This window comes from Heliangelus exortis, chromosome 18 (genome assembly GCF_036169615.1).
Source record: "Heliangelus exortis chromosome 18, bHelExo1.hap1, whole genome shotgun sequence".
Taxonomy (NCBI): domain Eukaryota; kingdom Metazoa; phylum Chordata; class Aves; order Apodiformes; family Trochilidae; genus Heliangelus; species Heliangelus exortis.
In genome coordinates this window covers 4,059,564-4,078,623 of record NC_092439.1, presented here as the reverse complement: position 1 = coordinate 4,078,623, position 19,060 = coordinate 4,059,564, and the positions used below count along the sequence as shown (strand labels likewise).

At 38.0% G+C, this 19,060-nt stretch overlaps 1 protein-coding gene across 10 annotated transcripts in view; it reads right to left on the bottom strand.

Annotated features, from left to right (window-relative positions):
- The window catches only part of NELL1 (neural EGFL like 1), a 232,316-nt gene that overhangs the window by 41,134 nt on the left and 172,122 nt on the right, over positions 1–19,060 (bottom strand). The gene's annotated exons all lie outside the window — the stretch shown is intronic.

The window sequence follows — 19,060 nt, the reverse complement described above, 5'->3', positions numbered from 1 at the left end:
AGCCTAAATATGACCATAAATGAGATTAAAAAAAAAAAAAAAAAACCCTCTGGTTTTCCCCCAGAGCTCTAGCAAGATCAAAGCACTGTGAAGGTCAGCTTTCATTAATTGTTTCCATGATCTGATCTGGCTCACCTTGACATCTAAAATACATCAGTACATTGTTCAAGGCAGATATTTTTGAAATACAATCAGAACTGACCCAAATCCTTACAACTAAAGCAATAAAAATTCAGTTCCCACCACCCTATCAGTTCAACACCACCCTATTTCCAAACCTCAGGCCAGGTCAGACCTGTGGAACCCATAAACTTGTTCAGACAGGAGCTCTGCCTTTTCCCACTGCCTGCTCTGGGGTTGGATTTCCACCTCAGCCCAAGTCTGCCTGCTTGCTCACACCTACAGCCTGGACAACACTTTAAAGCAGAAACAGGACAGGCTTGGGAACAAAACTGGTCAGTCAGTGGCTGTGAATTCTGCAAAAAGTGACCCCTCATATCTGTGGGTCTGGTAGAAAGATGTAGAATGTAAAACTGCATTTCTCATGTAAGGCAGTGCATTTTACCCCATTTCTTTATCACTCTTTGTGCCCAAGTGATTTGCTTAGACTTCACTAGACTGGAAAATCACCCCAAAATAGAAAAAATACAGTGGTTCAGAGAAAAGGTTAAATCACCTGATGTGCTATGTTATGGGTAAGAAAAGTAAGTAAAAACTACTCCATCCATACCTCCTTTGAACAAGTGCATCAGAAATAACTGAATAATGACATTTCAGTGTCCAAAATACTCTAATTCAAGGCACCAGGAGAAATTATTTGATATTCAGGAGGCTACATATGGCTCTCAATTAGCAGAGCCAGTAGTGTTCTATATCTTGACTAGAGAGACCAAATAAGCAGTCTTGTATGAATATACAGAAACTGGTGTTTTATATACATATAAATGCAAGTTTAAGGCTTCAATAAATCAGAGATTATTCTCTTTTTTATAGATTTTTATATATATGTATATATAATGGACAATGCTACAATAATCTGTCATGGCAAAATACAGCTTTCTTTTCTTTAGAAGAAAGGATTTCATCTGGAATGTTAACCAGCAAGGAGAGTGCTTTTTGAAACTCAAGACCTACAAATCTCCTTGATATGACCATCCTTTTTCATTATTTCTCTGTTATGTGGTCTCAGACCACATGAGGAAAGATCAACAGACAACCTGGGGCAGCCAGGGAAACAGACAATAATCTTGTTTTCTGCTGAGGATCAAAACAAGCTTTGAGAAAACTAACTCTGGGTTTTATTTTCTTATAGAAGAAATGCATTTGCTTCCCAGTGTGCTTGAGCAGCAGGAGATCTATGAGCGACCAAAATAATGTGTACCTCAAGCCCAGAAGAGCAGTAATTTATTTTAGTCACAGAGCACAAGAAGCTGCCTTAACAAAGCAGCCTCTTCCCACCCTTCCAGAGACAGGCTACTTGCTGCATTTTAAGGACAGGCACACAAAAAGCATGGAGGTTGATACCTAATTAGTATTTCTTGAAGTGCGTGTAACATTCCCTGAGCATTATATGGATTTGAAACAATCTAAGCCTCTATTTCAGCTCTCTGTTCAAGTTAGAAAGCTTTAAGTTAAGGTCTCCCTCCTATGCTGATTCTGTCAGATAAGACAAATGCCAAAGAAACTCAGTGTTTAGCTGCAGAGATTAACAGCAGCCATGGGAAGAGGAGATGGGTAAGAGAATTAAAAAAATAGCTCAAACAGCCTGGCTCACCACGAATGAAGCACACATAAAATAAGAAAAAAGACCACTAAATAACATTCTTAATTCAGACCCAAGCAGGCTCAGCAACAGATGAAAGCTGTCAGTCACAGAGTGCTTAAGACTGATGAGGCTGCCTCCTTTTATCAGTTACACACCAACATATTGAATCCTTTTTTCTAAACCTGGAGAAAGCATCTCTCTTCTTTCCACTCTGGGCAAATCAGTCTTTTCACACTGAGACAACAGTCTGCAGCAGAGTGAGCCCCAACAAAGATTATGTTCCTGTCAGTCCTGGGAAAAAGCCATGTCTAACTCTACTAAACAACCTCCTTCCAATAAAAAGAATAATTTCAAACAACAGCCGCAAAATTCACAATTTTCAAGGGCACAAACACCACATTCTCACAAAGAAACTCACTGCCATAAGATTTATGACATGCTCTATTTCCAGATATGCCTTGCAAAATCTAACACCAAGTTTGCAGTGCAAAGAAACAAGGATAGGAGTTAAGACACCTTTGTTGACAAAGCAAATTGCACAATCTCTCCTTGAATTATGGGGCCATTTTTCATCTTATAAAGAAAAGGAGGAGGTGGTAAAGAAGAAAGAACAATTATAGTTTAGAGCACGTATCAAAGGGTTTTGTACAATCCATGTTTCAGCATTCTTTTTCTTTTAATTAAAAAAAATAAATCAATAACACAGCTAAATGTGCGAAGTTGAGAGAGTCTAAGTGGAAGCCAGGAACAGAAACACCAGAAGGGGTACAACAGGTCTGCATTTTGCAGGCTTTTGCAGCAAACAAATGATGATTTTAGAGGAGTAACTTCCATAGTACTCTTGGTAGTGAGCAGTCTGGTTTCAAGGAACTGAAACCATGGGGACAGTTTCAGACAGTTCTTGCTCAAGCTTCCATCAGTCAAAGCACTGATACATCCTCTCTACTTCCTTCCTCAAGGCATCGTATTGTAAGCTGAGAAAAGACACTAACATCTATCTTTCACACAATAAAATAAGGGTTAGAAAGCAGTATATGTTGGAGAAATAAGTCCCAAAGACTTAGAAGTTTCATTTTTAAGAAAACACTCTAGCACTCTCACTGATATTCTGGATGAGGAGGCTTTTCTGCTTTTATCTCCATTATATTTCGCTCAGAGGGACAAAACCCAGAGCAGGTAATAAGCAGTCTCAGAGAACATAAGGGGTGACAATGAACATGTCTCAGTTTTACTGCCCTTAACACAGTATTCATAGAGTCATAGAATGGTTTGGGTTGGAAAGGACCTTTAGAGGTCATCTACTAGTTCAACCCCCCTGCAGGGAGCAGGAACTCACTGCTCATAGCCCCATCCAACCTGACCTTGAATGTTCCCAGGGCTGGGGCCCAGCCAGACTTTGCCCACAATCAACAAAAAACAACCAGAACAAAATGTGTCATCAAAGAAAGTCAAAGAAATCCAGTGGCTCAAGGAACAAGGATGTTTGCCTGACACTTGGAGGTATCATCTTGAGTCCTCACCATTTCTACAGGTATTCTGCTCTCCAGCATTTCTGAGTTACTCGAAATGGTAAAAAAAAAAAATTCTCCAGAATACTGAACTATAAAGAAAAAAAATCTAGGCAACTGCCTGCAGTCTCTGGCATTCTCTGAAAGGAAATGTGAAACAAAATGGCTTTTACCCTCAGAAAAAAATTGGGTGGCAAGGCTACATTCTTTTCCATGCAAAAATGTATGCTTTGCAGAAGCCTTGCAAGTCATTTACACGTTATAGTTAAATATTAGAAACAATATACCATTTGAAAGAATGATTTAATACTAATGTATGTCAAGAGCAGAATCCATTGAGTAAGAATGTCTGCCAAAACAGCTTTAAGTTAATGAAAAAGCTAATCAAAGGAAACCTTTTCAGTTTCAAACCTTGACCACTCATTGCAGAAATGTTTTCAGCAAAATGCCCCTCCCTTGGCTTTGGTGCAAACAAGTGGTAGGGGCAGTGCAATACAGGGGCCTAAAGACTCACACAAAGATACACCCACAAAATTTGGCTTCTGTCCTGAGGTGATTTTCAGTGCTATTAAATTCTTGCCAACTTCATTCTTTATATACTTCTGATGTAAGCAGATTTCAGGAATAAAGATAGCAGAAAGGAACAGCCAGTGCCATATCTCAGACTGGAAGACCTATGAGAATCATATTCAATAACTTATATTGCATTACAGTGTAAACAAAATTTAACCCAGGTGAAATGAATAAAGCAGAAAACGACTGTATGAAATGAAGATGACAGGGTGGAAATGTTTTCTATAAAGATATAGCTCTGTAATGTATTCATAGCCAGCAGCATTATGACAGATCCACACCAGCAGACAATTTCTCATTTTTAAACCTCTTTGCTAAAACAAATAATTACATTTAATCATTGATTTTAGAGAAAAGGCTCTCCTTTTAAATATTAATAACTGGGGTTAATACCAAATTCTAAATTACAGAAAGAAATCCAGAATATGAGTTGTCTGAGGGGGCTTTAAAATCCAAAATATTTTCACAGCATAATTCTCTTGATAATCTCCACATGGTTACAGTTTTACAGTCCAAAGCCAAATGAGTAGTACATCATTTTACAAATCATCACATCTAAATGCTGAAATACTCCCAGTATCACTGCTCAGAGCAAACAAGCAATGAAATCAAAAGCTTGAGCTATGAAGCAACTCAAGGATATAATTATTTACCTACCACATGACCATCTAACTCCATTTAATCAAAGAGGCAAAATTAAAAACAAAAAAAAATTAAAAATCACAATTAAAGAGTATCTTAATTCTTTTCACCCCTCAGTGAGGGTACAGTCCTTGCATCCTTTGTCAGTCATTCTCTCCCTTCTAAGCCAGTCTAAAAGTGAAAATATTCTTTTTATTCCACTTCTTTACTACTACAGGAGAATCCCTCCCTATGAAGGTGAGCCAGACTCACCTGCCTAATTTTACAGATCTTAAAGTATGTTGTTTCAGCATAAGTACACATTATTAGAAAGCATAAGAAAAAAAATGCAGAGAGATATGGAATGTTTTGTTTGCAATGATCTCCACAGAGCACTTGTATTTTAAAAATTGCAAATTATGGTTTAGAATCAGTAAAGTACAACTCAGACACAGAAATTCTTGTTTTCTCTAAACAATGACCTACAGCCCCCAGTACATATTTTCATCTCAAAAGCATATTTTAGCAGTATTTATATTTTCACTGAATTTAGATTAGATTATCTCACATTTAAATTAATTTCTGGAAGCAACAGAATGCTCACAACTACACTGGGTATTCTTGAGAGGGAAGTCCAAGAAAAATAAATGAGAATTCATGAGTGCTGTGAATATCTGCCAATATTTACAAGCAAGTTTTACGCTCCTTTCTCAGGAGCTCTTAAAAGACTTCAGTCAGATACTGAAGTCAGATACTTCACTTCAGTCAGATACAAGCTGGATTATACATACATTACATATCCACAAAATACACAGGTGCAACTGAAGGGGTTTGTGATTTTCTTTCTGAAAGTAGGAGGAACCCTGAACAGCCAACTCAGCCCTTAGTGGCAGAGTAATCTAAAATTATCTTTCTAGTATAGACTTGTCTTTTAAGGAGGATTTGTCTTGGCTTTTTTACCCAAAGAAAATCTTCTGTCTGGATGTCTCAAGACATCTGTGTCCTTCAAGATGACCTTGCCAAATTCTCAGGATTTTTCCTCAGGAAAGGGAACCCAAAGTCTTTATATCTTTATCTCTATATCTTTATGTCAGGTCTTTGTCCACCCCTTTCCTTGCAATGTCTGTGCCTGGTGTCTAAGGAGAAGAGCTGCATATAGTTTCATAAGATAGTTGATTATTCACATCAATAAACAATTATGATCTCCACCCTTTTTATATGACATTAACAGATGTTTCTGAAGAGGAAATAATCTCCTTGTCCATAAATTATTGTGGTCCCTCATACTGCTGCTACTTTATATGGTATAACAAAAAGAATCAGGTTTAAATTTACACCATGACAATGGGGTTACATTATTATGGCTCACCTGCTCAAAACTGAAATCTATTGCTGAAGTCTGCTTGAAATATATGTTATCAATATAATTTTTCTTGTTTATGGTCCCTAAATAGGATTATAAACAGACTATATAATGATATCCTATGCAATGCACTTTGTAATGTATGGTCTATGCTCACTCCTCAACCAACTTTCAGAAATATTAGGAGACTTTTTTTCCCCTGCTTCCTCTATCCACCCCCTATTCAGTCCCTAGAACAATTTCACTTTGAGAATTAAACAACAGCTTCGTGTTGACTCCAGAAATTTGGAATCATCTGCTGGCCTGGGAAGGATCCAAGGATAATTGTTAGCTGTTACACAAACTGTTATTTTTTTAAAAAAAGACAAACCACAACTTTACAATGCAGCCTAATAACTATAAAGTTTAATGTTTATAATGGCTCATAAATGATAAATGACTCAGATATTCTGATTTAAATGTTACTGTCAAAATTTTTGTTCTGAATACATATGACCACCTTATATCCCTTCTATTAGTTATGCTGCTTGGTTTAATTTCTCCTTGGCTGCATTTCCAGCCACCTGCTCTTACCCTGAGCTGTACATTCCTTGACAATTGAAATCAATGTGACTGCTCATGGTGTAAGACAACTCAGTGGGTTAATGACTGGCAAAGTCTTTTATGATTCTGTCAGATAAATTAAGATTTTCTAGAATCCCTTTTCATCAAATTTCATCGGTCAAGATTCTCAGCCTGCTTTGATCCAACTGGTGGTATAACCCTAAAGGTTATGGAAACCAGAAAGCTTGTAAGATTTTGTATCTTCCCAAAGTATTTTGCATTTTACATTAGAGTTCAAATATGGTCAGCTCTCCATCCTAGGTATCACATTTAATTTCTACTCAAATGATATACTCCAACAGCAGAAAAATAATAATAATTACTTAGTTATGAAGTTATTTCCTTGTTTAGTTGGATCCTGTTCCTCATGTCTCAAAATTACTACCTTTCCTATTGGATAAAGCAGAAACTTGCTTTTGCTTTTCCAGACAGTTTATCAAATTTGTCATTGTTAACTTTGATTGTCATGGATTTTTTTTTCCCCTTAGTTCTTTCCTAATTTGATTTTTCAATTTGGCTTAGAAAAACTCTCTGTCCTTCAAGTCTGGTGCTTAATATACAGCAATGTAAAGTAGAATGAAACATGAAATCTAGAAATGTGAATTTACTATATAGAAAGTTTTTTCAGCTAGACTGAAATTAGCATTCATGAAAACTATCCCATTAAGTGCAATGAGGTGAGGTGTCTTCCAGATTTCCAACAGATTCAACACAGTAGCAATGTCAAAGGTATTACATTTCCCATTTGGGATGCTCCTTCCCCCTGGAAGAATTTCCTATTGCAATTTATTTCACACTGAATGAGTTCACTGTTGAAACTGTTCAGCAAATGAACTAATAAGTGACCAATTTCATTTTGCTGATTGTAGGAAGAAAATATAATAACAGATTTAACACACCAGTTAGTTTATTTAATACTCAGTATAGGAAGCTGTTACTAGTACTAGGACAACTTTCAGCTTTAACCAAGAGGTGCATTTTTGTAGCAGCTGATCAGAGAACTATCTCCTTCTTACATGATTTTGTATTTAATTCTTTTTACTTTTGTAAGCTATATATCATGGGGGATCTGAAAAAAAAAAAAATAACCTACAGCCAAATCAGTCAGACAAACATTAGATATCAGCAAATTCTGCTCATTATTGATCAGATTCTGCATCCTCAGTGACCTACCAGCATCCATGTAAACACATGGCTTCCTTTCATCTCACTCAGTAATGAATACACCTAATAAAGCCTACTGAGAAAAGATGGGAAAAGGGGAGATAGGAAAAAAAAAATCAAAATCAAAGCTCTCTTCCAAAAGAAACATATGACTCCATCATCTCAAAAGCTAAGCCTTAGGAACAGGTAGGCACTATCACACTCTATCTGACTCCCTAGCCTATAAATGATTAATGGGATCACTGAGGGAGCTGCTATCAGCACATCCATCTCACAGACTCCATCAGCTGTGAACTGAATACAAGTTGGAGGAGAAACAAGATTTCAGATGAGAAAATGGAATATTTCAGAAGTATGAATTAAATCTCTACCTTCACACAGTTAACAGAGTGAGTTGTCAAAATTCTGTGCTGGAGATTCAAAGGGTGAGAAACAAAACAAACTTGAGGGGAGAGAAATAAAGGCTTTGGCAGGCAATGGAGGTCCCATCCCAAATCCCAGCTTCCATTAACTGCCTGGGTTCTAACAGCCACACAACAAAGATCTCTTTTAACACACACAGAGATTTTTTCCTCGTTTTACTACATTTTGGACAGACTGATATGCTGGGACTGTCACAAGAGGTGTACAGGACAGTTGTAGAAAGTCACTGAACAAATATATTGGAATTAAGTCTTCATAACTGGGCACCTGAGCAAAATAACTGTACTGGCCAGATCAACAGCAGAACTGTTTCAATATTTTGGTAACACTCAAGAGAAAAATCAACTTTCTTCTCAAGGCTGCAAAAACCTGTTTCACCTCTGAGCCTGAAAACTTTCATTGTTTTTTCAGGTCACCAAGAAAGGTCACTGCAAAACGAAGGTCAGAGACATCCTGGCTATTTGTTAAAATGAGAACAATCTATTTAATCCCTCTTAAAGTGAGGAGTGCCTACAGCCCAAGTGGCAATAAACCAGTAGGTTATTCTAAAGCAGCTGGGTGGCAGCAGCACCTGAGAAGGTGATGTCTGGGTTCCTCCTGAGCATGTGGGTGCCCCTCCACTTTTCTCAGCTGAAAGAGCCCAGATGTCAAACACCTTGCAGTCAGAAAATGTGGTAAGAATTCCAGAACCAGAAACTGGCTCTGGTGAACTTTGCTGTCCAGACCAGAGATATTGCTACTCCCAAGACAGGGAAATGAGGAGAGGGGATGAGCTGAGCTCCCTCTCACACACCTTGTACTCCACGAAGGAGTCATTCACATTTAAAATTACAGAATTACCATCAAAAGTTGTAAGGATGTGCAACCTATCACAGAAATGTAGCAATCTGTGGAGCTAAGGATAGGTGCCACTCCCTGCCAGCCAGCCAGCTATTTCAAATGAATAATTTCTCTGACTGGCATTGCTAAAGAAGGCAGAATGTAATTACCTGAGCTGAAATAGGATACAGGTTCAAGCAGATCTTTAATGACCAGAAGTGTTTAGGGCTTTCATTTCATGTCTCATTCAAAAGATAAATGAGTACCATTCCAAAGATTAGATTGCCAGCATACAGAGGATGTCTCTTCAGAAAAAAAAAAATAAAAAAAATCAAATAAGAAAGGGGATTTCACTCTTTCACATAAAAACTCCACTACTTCTGTTTGTCTCTGGAATGACAGATCTACTTAGTAGATATTACATGCTGAAAGAAGCAATTTAGATGTTACACAGCTTAAGTGGTAGAAAACTCCAGCTATTAAACTGCTCAAGTTGCTAAATCAGAGGTTCTCTTTTTAAAAGGAAAAAAATGATTGATGTATTTAGTAAGAACTATTTCTGCAAATGCGAAGGACTGAACAGGTTTTTATCATAACATTATAAAAAGTTGGAAAATAACTTTGACACAGAGTTCCTTGAGGTTGAGTATGACTGCTATTTTACAGCTACTTCAATCGTAAGGGAACTGGCTAAGAAAACATTCAACCAGAACAATCCAAGTTACTTTTATGCTTCATGTGTATTGTACAATAAGCAACAGTATTATTTTAACATCTTGCCTATTCTTTGTGACTCCAGGTGTGAACAAAAGCCTAGCAAAAGCAACAGGAATCTGCACAGTGAGTTAGAGAGCTCTGAACGTGGAATAGACTTCAATGCCATGCTTTCTAGGAGATGGATTCATAGGCCTTTTTCACACCAACAGGTATTACTCTATTGATTTTTTAGTATTTCACCAGGCACAATATGCAGGATTATCCATAAAAAAGTCTACTGTGCAGAGTAGTCTTTGGGTACATCGTGTGCTTTCTGCAGCAGAACAGACATATCACTATCAAACAGCTGCAGACAATAAAAATGTTTCACCTGATACAGAAAAAGACTTGGAAGGGCATAATAAGTTTCTAACTTTTTATATCAGGAAAAATTCCTCTTTCTTCTCTGCTCTGTATATATGAGTAAAACCCTAAAGAAGACAGATTTGTTTTTTGAGTCCCCACACTGATTTTAATTCATCAGATTTTGCTCTTTTAGGCTTTTCTTCACATTAGTGTTGTACAACAACAATTCCATAATCTTCCTGGAGCAGGCTGCTGAAAACCACGGGTGTTTCTTTCACAAAAACAGAAACTCAAACCCACTGAACATCAACACACTTAGAGATGTTACAAAAGCTGCCTCAGTTCATAAGGACAGGATGAACACTCCCTTCAGCAAGGCTTTAATTCCCATTTTTACCCTGACTCCTAAAGCAAAATAATAGCATTAGTTACCTTATTGTACATAAACTGCAATCTGCATAAGTCACAAAAGAGAGGAAGAGATTTATGCCATTTTATCCACCTTGCAGGGATTATATGAATGGGGACATGAGCTCTGCCTCTGTGTCAGCCCAATGAAAGGAAGTGGAGGTGGCTACTGCTTTTGTGGTGATGAATTCCTATCCATGGGCAAAGAGATCTTGCTGGTCACACCTTTTTTTTTTTCCTGTAGAATCACTTCCATGAGCCTTAAGTGTTCTATTCATACCATAACTTTTCAGGGGAAAATAAATTAAAAAAAACCCAACAAAATAGTTCAGGAAAACTTTTTGTCAAAATTAAATACAAAATACTTCTAAAACACTAACATGTTTTGCTCTATTCTTTTCAGTTGTCACATTATTTCTCCAAGGAAATTGTTTTCTGATGCTGGTTCTGATGACCAAGGCACTTTTTCTCTCACTGCACCTTGATTAACTCAAGTGAGATCCCTGACAAATATTTTATGAGTCACTGTATTAAATTTCTGCAGAAACTTGACACTGCAATCAAAATCTCAGAGGTGCACAAGTTTTCTAAAGAGCCTGAATTCTCTCCCCAGTTAGAATAGGATGTTACTCCTACATTAGGTAGGCAGATTTGTACCTCAGATCAATGAGGCAAAGATGGCAAATTCATCATTGGCAGCTGTAACTAACACAGCTTGTTCCACATAAAAACCCCACTCTAAATGCTCTTTTATTTCATTATAACCATTTATTTATCATTCCACCTAATCCAATTGCACCAGACCCTAAGGCTTCCACTCAGGTGAAATTCCTAATGAAGCTAAGAGAATTTCTGACTTTAAAAATGTCAGTACCTCTCTGCTCCTGCACTGCATGTCTCAAGATATATTTAAATATTTGGGTTGATTCTTCAGTCCAGAGCAGGGTATTAATAAGAAAAAGTAAGGTGGTAAAGAGCATATTAAATTCTGTTATATCCCCTGAATACTGCCTGTAGTTGGACAGACCAAGATAAGTTTTTATTTAATATTTAATTAGTGCACTATCTATTCTGTTATGTCTCTCTAGAATTAGTGTGTTTTTCACTGATGTAGGCATCTGTTTGGGAGAACCAAAAAAGGGGGTCAGAATGTCCTGGAAAACTAGGTTATAAAATTCACATTATTGCACTGCATTCAAAGCAGACGTTTTTATATTTTTTTTTAATTAAGCACAGTAAAATGAGATGTTTTGCAGTTAATTCATCATGAGGTAGGTACTTTAAAGCAATGGTCTTTTCTGAACACCTCACATCAGAAGAAATGCTTCATGCTCAGAAACTTGTTAGTTGCAAAATGGAAATTTCTTTAACATATTAATATATCTATTTTTCTCAAATATAATTATTTTTCCACATTTTTGAGTGCTTTCTAGTTCTGTGTTTAATATATGCAGTGGTGATTTTGCCACCTGAAACAAATTTAAATCCCATTGCTTGGCTTCTCAGAAACTGAGAGGAAAGTGGAGCAGGTACTGAGTGCACAGATTGTGTGGGAGATGATCCCAGGGACAAACTGAATGAACTCAATCAGGGACTGAGCACTTCAAGAAAGGGCCAAAGCACCATGTTCCCAAGCAAGAAATGAATTCCAAGACCTCAGCTTGAGCAAGGCTTTTGCACAAAATCTGGCTGTGTAGGACTAGGGTTTAGGAAGTTCAGAGGCAATACTGGGCTTTTATATTTAGAGCTTCTGAGCTTGCTACTGCTTAGTTTGTCTCTCTCAAAACATGATGTTCCTCCTGTAGTACATAATTAGAACTTATGGATGAATAAACATCTAACATACTGTGTTTAGCAGCAGCTAGAATAGAGAAAAGGAACAAACAAACCTCCCTTTCCTCCAGCCGTTTCCAGGTGTTTAGTGGAGGGCAAAGAGAAGCCTTAACATCTCTATATCCCTCCCAGCCTGCTCCCCTCCCACCTGGGAAAGGCAGCCCCCCCTCTTTGCCTGGCAGTAATGCCCCCACCCCTGCTCTGGGCTCTGATCTTCAGGCACAGGATGGCAACAAAGCAGAAGAGCATCCTTCTGGTTGCATATTCCCCCTGAAATGCAGCCTATCCTTTGGCACCCAGCTCTGGGGAGAAGTTCCCCTTCAGAAATGAGTGACTCTGTGTGACAGCACCCAGGGACATCAGGTGCAGCTCCAGGAGTGTTGTCTTGGTGAGAGGCTCCCTAAGGAGCGGGGTGTGCAGCAAGCTCAGAAAACACAAGAACAAGACTTGACCTTGAAGTTCCTCCAAGCCAAGCAATGGCTGGCTGGCTCCACATGCAAATAGTGACATGGAAACAAGGACATGTGGGGGCTCACAGAACAAAATCATGGAAAGGAAGGACTTGTCTTGCAGGGACACCCCAACTGGGACAACTTTCATGTCACAGAACTTCTGCAGCTCTGTTCTATGAAGGGCCTTTTGAAAGTTACACCCAGCTGTGGCTGAATATCTCTCATGTAGAACTTGACTGACTCAGTCACTAAATTCTGATGGACTAAAGGGTTATTTTGCTTTCAGATGTGCCTGTGAATTCAATGTTTATTAGTCCTCACCTCAACAAAAAGTAAATTTTTAATAGAAATTCAGTGCCATACTACTGCAAGAATCATTCATAGCAATTGCCTTGAAATTAGAGAACAGCTTTTTAAGAGACTGAACACTGGTTACTATCCAACACTTTGGCAGGGTACCTGAATCTAAAGGAGATAGCATAAATTTTGTTTGGAGCTTCTCCTTCTGTTAATTGGTTCTTTATTGCTGGAGGTCTAGGTGAACCATTAATCTTCTAAGTTTCCCTCTCTTTTTCTTCCAAAGACCTTACGGTCATTTTCTATTCAGATTTTTCATTGCCTTTCAATAAGAAAGACCCAGGGAAGGAGTCAAATCTATTGTTTCATGAGAAAAGAAAAACACAAAGCAACTGACTTCCTGAAGTCATGTCCATTCATTTCTTTAAACATATTTTCAGTTCATTACTACAGTAACTAAAGAATAATAAAACATAGCAGCTATTTTTGTAAGCTCTACAATAAATTCAGCAGAGGGTCTTCACAAGATAATAATCCAAGAACATCCAGAACAGGAACTAGAACACTGAGACAGACAGCATGCCCAGATGCTATCCAAAAGTATTTTTCTTAATGTTTAAGGCAACAGAATAAAGATTTTTAGAATCTGGGTTTGGATCTTACGTGCACTATAAAGTTTGATCAACAGAAATTACCTCTGGGTTACATTGTTTTGCATGAATGCAACTAAGATGTCAGCTAGCTAAATCTTGCCTTTTTCTTGTGTAAATAAAACTGCATTCTTAAGTAATACCTGGCATGTCCAGTTGGCCTATGGACACTGGTCAGGGTGAGGTAATTGAAGTTTGAGTGGAGAAATTGAAACTGCAGAAACCTAGAATAGCAACTCGAATGCCAGGCAGGGATTTCAGACTACCTAAGTGTAAACTCTGGAGACCAAAGAGGAGGAAAATAAAATGCAATTTTCTGTGACTTAAAAAAAAAAATTACAATGTCCCTCACCAAGCCAGTAACTTTGAAAGAAATATGTTACAATCACAAGTCATACAAATAATAAACATTAGAATATTAGAACCATTTGTTACCTGGAGTGCCAAGATACCATCTCAGCTAACATAAAAGATTAATATAGCAGATATTCCTTTCATTACAAACAAACAAAAATATATAGATCCAGACACCTGAACATAAAAAAATAGACTATCTAGCAACATAAAAGTATCAAACAGAACAAAAGTATCAACAAAAACCAACAAACCCACAGCCCAAAGCCAGAGCCTTTTTAGTGTTTTTCATGGCTTTTGAAACTAAACTTTTGCAGTATATGAGGCAGTGTAAGCCCTCAAAAATGAGCCCAGTCCTGTCAGGCACTGGTCAGCTGTTTGCATACTCTTCTTGGTCTGGGACATTTCATTTCCCTTTGGCTTGGCACTGTGAGACAGAACAACTTTTTTCATCCACTGAGAGTTATTGGTTATTTGCAGACAGATGTCCCCTTGATCCTCAGAGAATCTGAATCAGATTCTGAATCCGATTTTTCCAGCAGATATTCTTTGATCTATTCCTCGATATCTTCACGACTGACAGCTTTGTTTCTTCTGTCACATTAAGATATCACCCCTTGCCATTTCCTGATAAGCATCACTGGGGCAAATGCTGCAAACAGCTTGGCAGCAAATGTTGCAGGGCAACCCCAGCCACCTGGAGCATCTGCCTCCTCTGGATGTGTGGCACCCTCAGGAGTGTTCTATCCACCCCAACCACTGTTTCTGTAAAAAGCTAAGCAGCCTTCCCTTCACCTCTCCTATCTCACACGTTACTGGCTCTGCCTCACCTGGAAATGAGAGGCTTTAGAAAGAATCCCATGCAAAGCCTTGTGCCCACAGCTGCACAGCTGGTTTGTATCCCCAAATAAACCTTGCTTCCCCAGCTAAGCCTTGCTTCATATTTCACAAAAGATCTTAGATAAGGTGGGGATTTTTGACATTTAGCTTACCACACTCACTGAAATCTCTCTGTTTTGCTTTGGGTTTTGTTTGCTTATTTTTTTAAACTAGGTTCCTCAACTGAAATGTCTTTGATAGCTACACACCTCAAGATTGATCCAGCCCAGGAATCAAAGAAATACAATTTTCACCTTTTTTCTATCTCCAGGGCCTAAACAAATACAGGCTGTAGGGAGCTTCATCCAAGAGACTACAGAAGACAAGATATCCCAGAAATAATTTAAGAGATGAGGACACAAAGAAATCTTTATAGCTTCTTAGACAACAGCCCCAGATACTGCCAATTATTATGAAACAAACCTGCTAAAGACCTCCACATTTTCCTGGTTTACACATGATATGGAGTTTCCAGATAGAAGCATGGAAATGTTTCATTGCTCACCTGTGAAACCTATGGCTGCACTAAAGAACCCATATCCCATATTGAAAATCTTGTTTATTTGTTTTTCGCTTGCAATATAACTATTGGGATTATTGCCCCACCACTGCCAAAAGCCTTTCTGCAGCTCTAGGAAATATATTGCACTTTCCCTGACTTTTTCCTAGCTGGGAACCCAGTGCTTTAAACCCTTCTGCTCTTTCATGCTCATTGCTAAAGTTTTAGCTCGTACATATAGATTCTGTAACTAACTCAGCTGAAATTTCTGCCACCACTGCTGACCATCCAAGAGCTGTACAGAAGTTGTGTATTTCCTAGTTGTGTATTTCCACACACAGGAGGGTTTTCCAAGGAATCTCTGCAATTCCAAGACCTCAATCATCTGTTCAGTCCTGCCTTTGGTCTCACAGGTTGTCCTGTCTATCTCCCCCTCACCACTTAGTCACTGGCAGTAGCAACCAACCTTTGACAAATACAGAATAATGCTGAACCCCCTTTGAAAAAACAAAACAGCATTTAAACTCCACTGAGTTGCAGCTGATTCAGAGAGAACAGCTCGAGGTATGATGGGATGTTTTTCATGTTGCAAAAATAGGAGATGGTAAAAACATCACTGGATGGAAACCTTGCTGTCAACAACTCCCAGAGCTCTGTGTTTGCATTCCCCTCTGCACACCAAAAGGTCTCTCAGGTGCCTTTAACAGGAATCCCTGCCAAGAATGCACCTGGGCTTCAGCCAACAGTGTTACATATGGTTAAGAATTCATACCTCCAGCACAGCCATCAGGCATATGCATGCAGGGACCATACAGCAAAAATTCCATCATAAAAACTTTCTAGAACAGGTATCGGAGCTCTGTGAAGTGTGATCACAAATGGTAATGATCACAGAGATCATTGATTGCAGCCCTGGCCAGCTAAACACAAAACAAATAAAAAATAGAATCAGATCCTAAATAGAAAATGACAAAAATTCTGTAAGAAGCAGCAAGAACAGCATAATAAAGGCTGAAGGAGTGTTTAGCTGACAGTGTTCCTGGATATCAATTTGCAATTCACCTTCAAAAAGAAAAGGCAGCCCCAAGAAGCGTTCTGATGATTCCTCATTTCAGGCAAAGCAAGCAGCAGTTCTTTTTAACAGCACGTTGAATTATGTATTTGTACATAAGCCTTAAATGTGTATTTTAATTTCACCCGAGTAAATTACCAACATATAAATCCTACCCTCCTCAAATATCTCTGAATTTTTAATTAACCTAATATCATTTCAACTAGGCAGTCAGGAACGATGAGTAACATATGATCCATATTCACAAGTAAATGCACCTGCCTTTCAACAACATTTCTAATTACTGGTTCATTTTCCCCTTTCTGTGATGTCAAAGCCAATTTAGGTCATGCTGTTTTTAGCCAGTGACAAGTCCTTTCAGCTCACAAATAATGTATAAAGAATTGCTCTGTTGTTGGTTTGAAGGACATTTTTAAATGCACCGTGGCAAATAGAATACATTATCAAAACACATTATTTTACCTCTGATATGCATCAGTTCACCATGAGCTTCCATCAGATGAGATTTTACCAGGAACATTTAAATTTTAAGTGATGTCCCAACGTTTTGCCATCTTTGGTCTATGTCACAATGATGGAGAGAATGCTACCTTATCTTAAATATAAGTGCTTATTCCTAACATTACAGGCAACAGAGAAAGAAATTTAAAAAAAAAAGGGAAAAAAAATTAAAAACCACAAAACCAACATAATTTTTGAATACTTTAGATGTCCTCTGAAAACACTGCAGGAAACTGCAGGAGGGAGTTCTTTACTGAACTGCCTCGTCTTCCTGACAGCATCACATATCTGAGGAGTAAGCAGGTAAACAGGAGGAAGCCTGCACAAGGGGGTTCATCACCTTCTGATCCAAACATTTAATTTTTCCAGGACATGCACTTTCAGCCTGCTGAAGCTGCTCTCACATAGACCTGATATGTGCTCAGCTACTGAAATAGGCATATGACATAAGGTATATCTGCTGAAGCTTTCAGCCCCCACCTAACACAATTAAAATGTGACAGCTTCTCATATGCAAAGCCCTATTTATTCTCAATTCAGTTGACACATCAGATTTCTCAAAGTTACTACCATTAACTTGACTTGTAGCACACTGGTAAATCCTATATATTCCCAAAGGAAAAAAAAAACCTTCCTTCTGGTTCAAGTCATATAGATTTTATCCACAGAAGCTATCTCCTTCAGACACCTACCTCTAAATTTCTTGATCTAATGAGAGTACCATGCCTGCCATGTTTCTTTTACTTGGTGTGCTAACTCATGTGTGGGATCAAACAATAGATAAGACATGAAAAATGTACAAGTCAACAATGGTTATGTCATCCATTTATCAATTTTAAACCACCACTTCAACAGACACTCTGTTCTAGTTATGGAAGTTCCTCTACAGCTATAAGAAAAAAGATAGTTTTAAGATTCATGGGTACCAAAAACCACAGGCAGTCAAGCCAAAGGCTGCCATAAAACCAGGGCTCTATGGGCTGGTGTGGCACCTCTGGGCAATGCAGGGAATAGTTTTGCATATATTCACATTCATAAAACACATCTCTGTTACCTGCACCCCTCTAAAAATATTGTTTCTCCTCTGAATAACAGACATTTTGGAAAGGAATGAGTAAACTACGTGAGAGAGGGTAACTCTTAGAGTTGAGTACAAGAATTAGAGGCTGGGGAGCTATGGTACTTCTTGTCATATTTCCCTATGTGTATTGCCAGCATTTACTGCTGAATGTGAGGAGGCTTGGGAGCTTATTTCTATTTAGAGCAAATAACCCAAAGACTACAGGCAAAAAAAAAAATTAAAAATGCAGTACTCAAACTTAATCATGATGATATAAAAATATTAGCATCCTAGCTCATTCCTGAATAATTAGAAACAATGCTGACAACTAGAAACTCTGGTGGTTTGGTATGCAGTGATTTGAGTACATCCATAAAAAGCTTTGGCAATTTTCAGAAGCTACTTAAAACAGATTTGTTGACAACTGGGCTTAAATTACTTTGTATTGTAGTAGAACAGCCATGTATTAAACAGGCATTGCAACACACAAATTACTGAACAGTCTCAGGATAACAAGTGGTTCCAGTGATTTTACTTATCCTTTAACAGTTATTTCTTGAGATTCCTTTCTTTTTTCTTCCTTAAAAAATGTCATCCACTATAATCTCATCCATACTAACACATGCAACAATCCACTTTATTTCCACCAGTAAAGGCAAGTGCAAAAGGTTTATTACGAAACTCACAATGCAAAAAACTCTATCATTATTTAAGTGAAATATAACCTCAATAAGTATTAAACAAAGTAAAATCCCACATCTGCTGTCTAAACAGAGTCCTACTTTAAGTTCTGTAAGATCCCTTCCTTCTCATTTAGGTAGACAAGTCAGCAAATCTTTGTGAAGCAAACAGAAAGCTGGGCCTATGATGCTGTGAGATTAAAACCCTAGAGTGGAAATAAATCTGGGAAAGGACACAATCAAATAATTACCAGTAAGATACATTTTAATAAGCTGTGATTCTATGAAGACTGCTAGCTTAGTGACTTACAAGGAAATAAAATCTTCAGAATTCAATAGCTAAAAGTGAAAAGCAAACATCCAAATTTTGGTCTAATTTGCACAAGATTCAAAAAAAGCAGAATGTGACCTTCAGCTTCAACCACAGCTGGGGTAAATATTTTTCATCTTCTGTCCACTTTGATTAAAAGCATC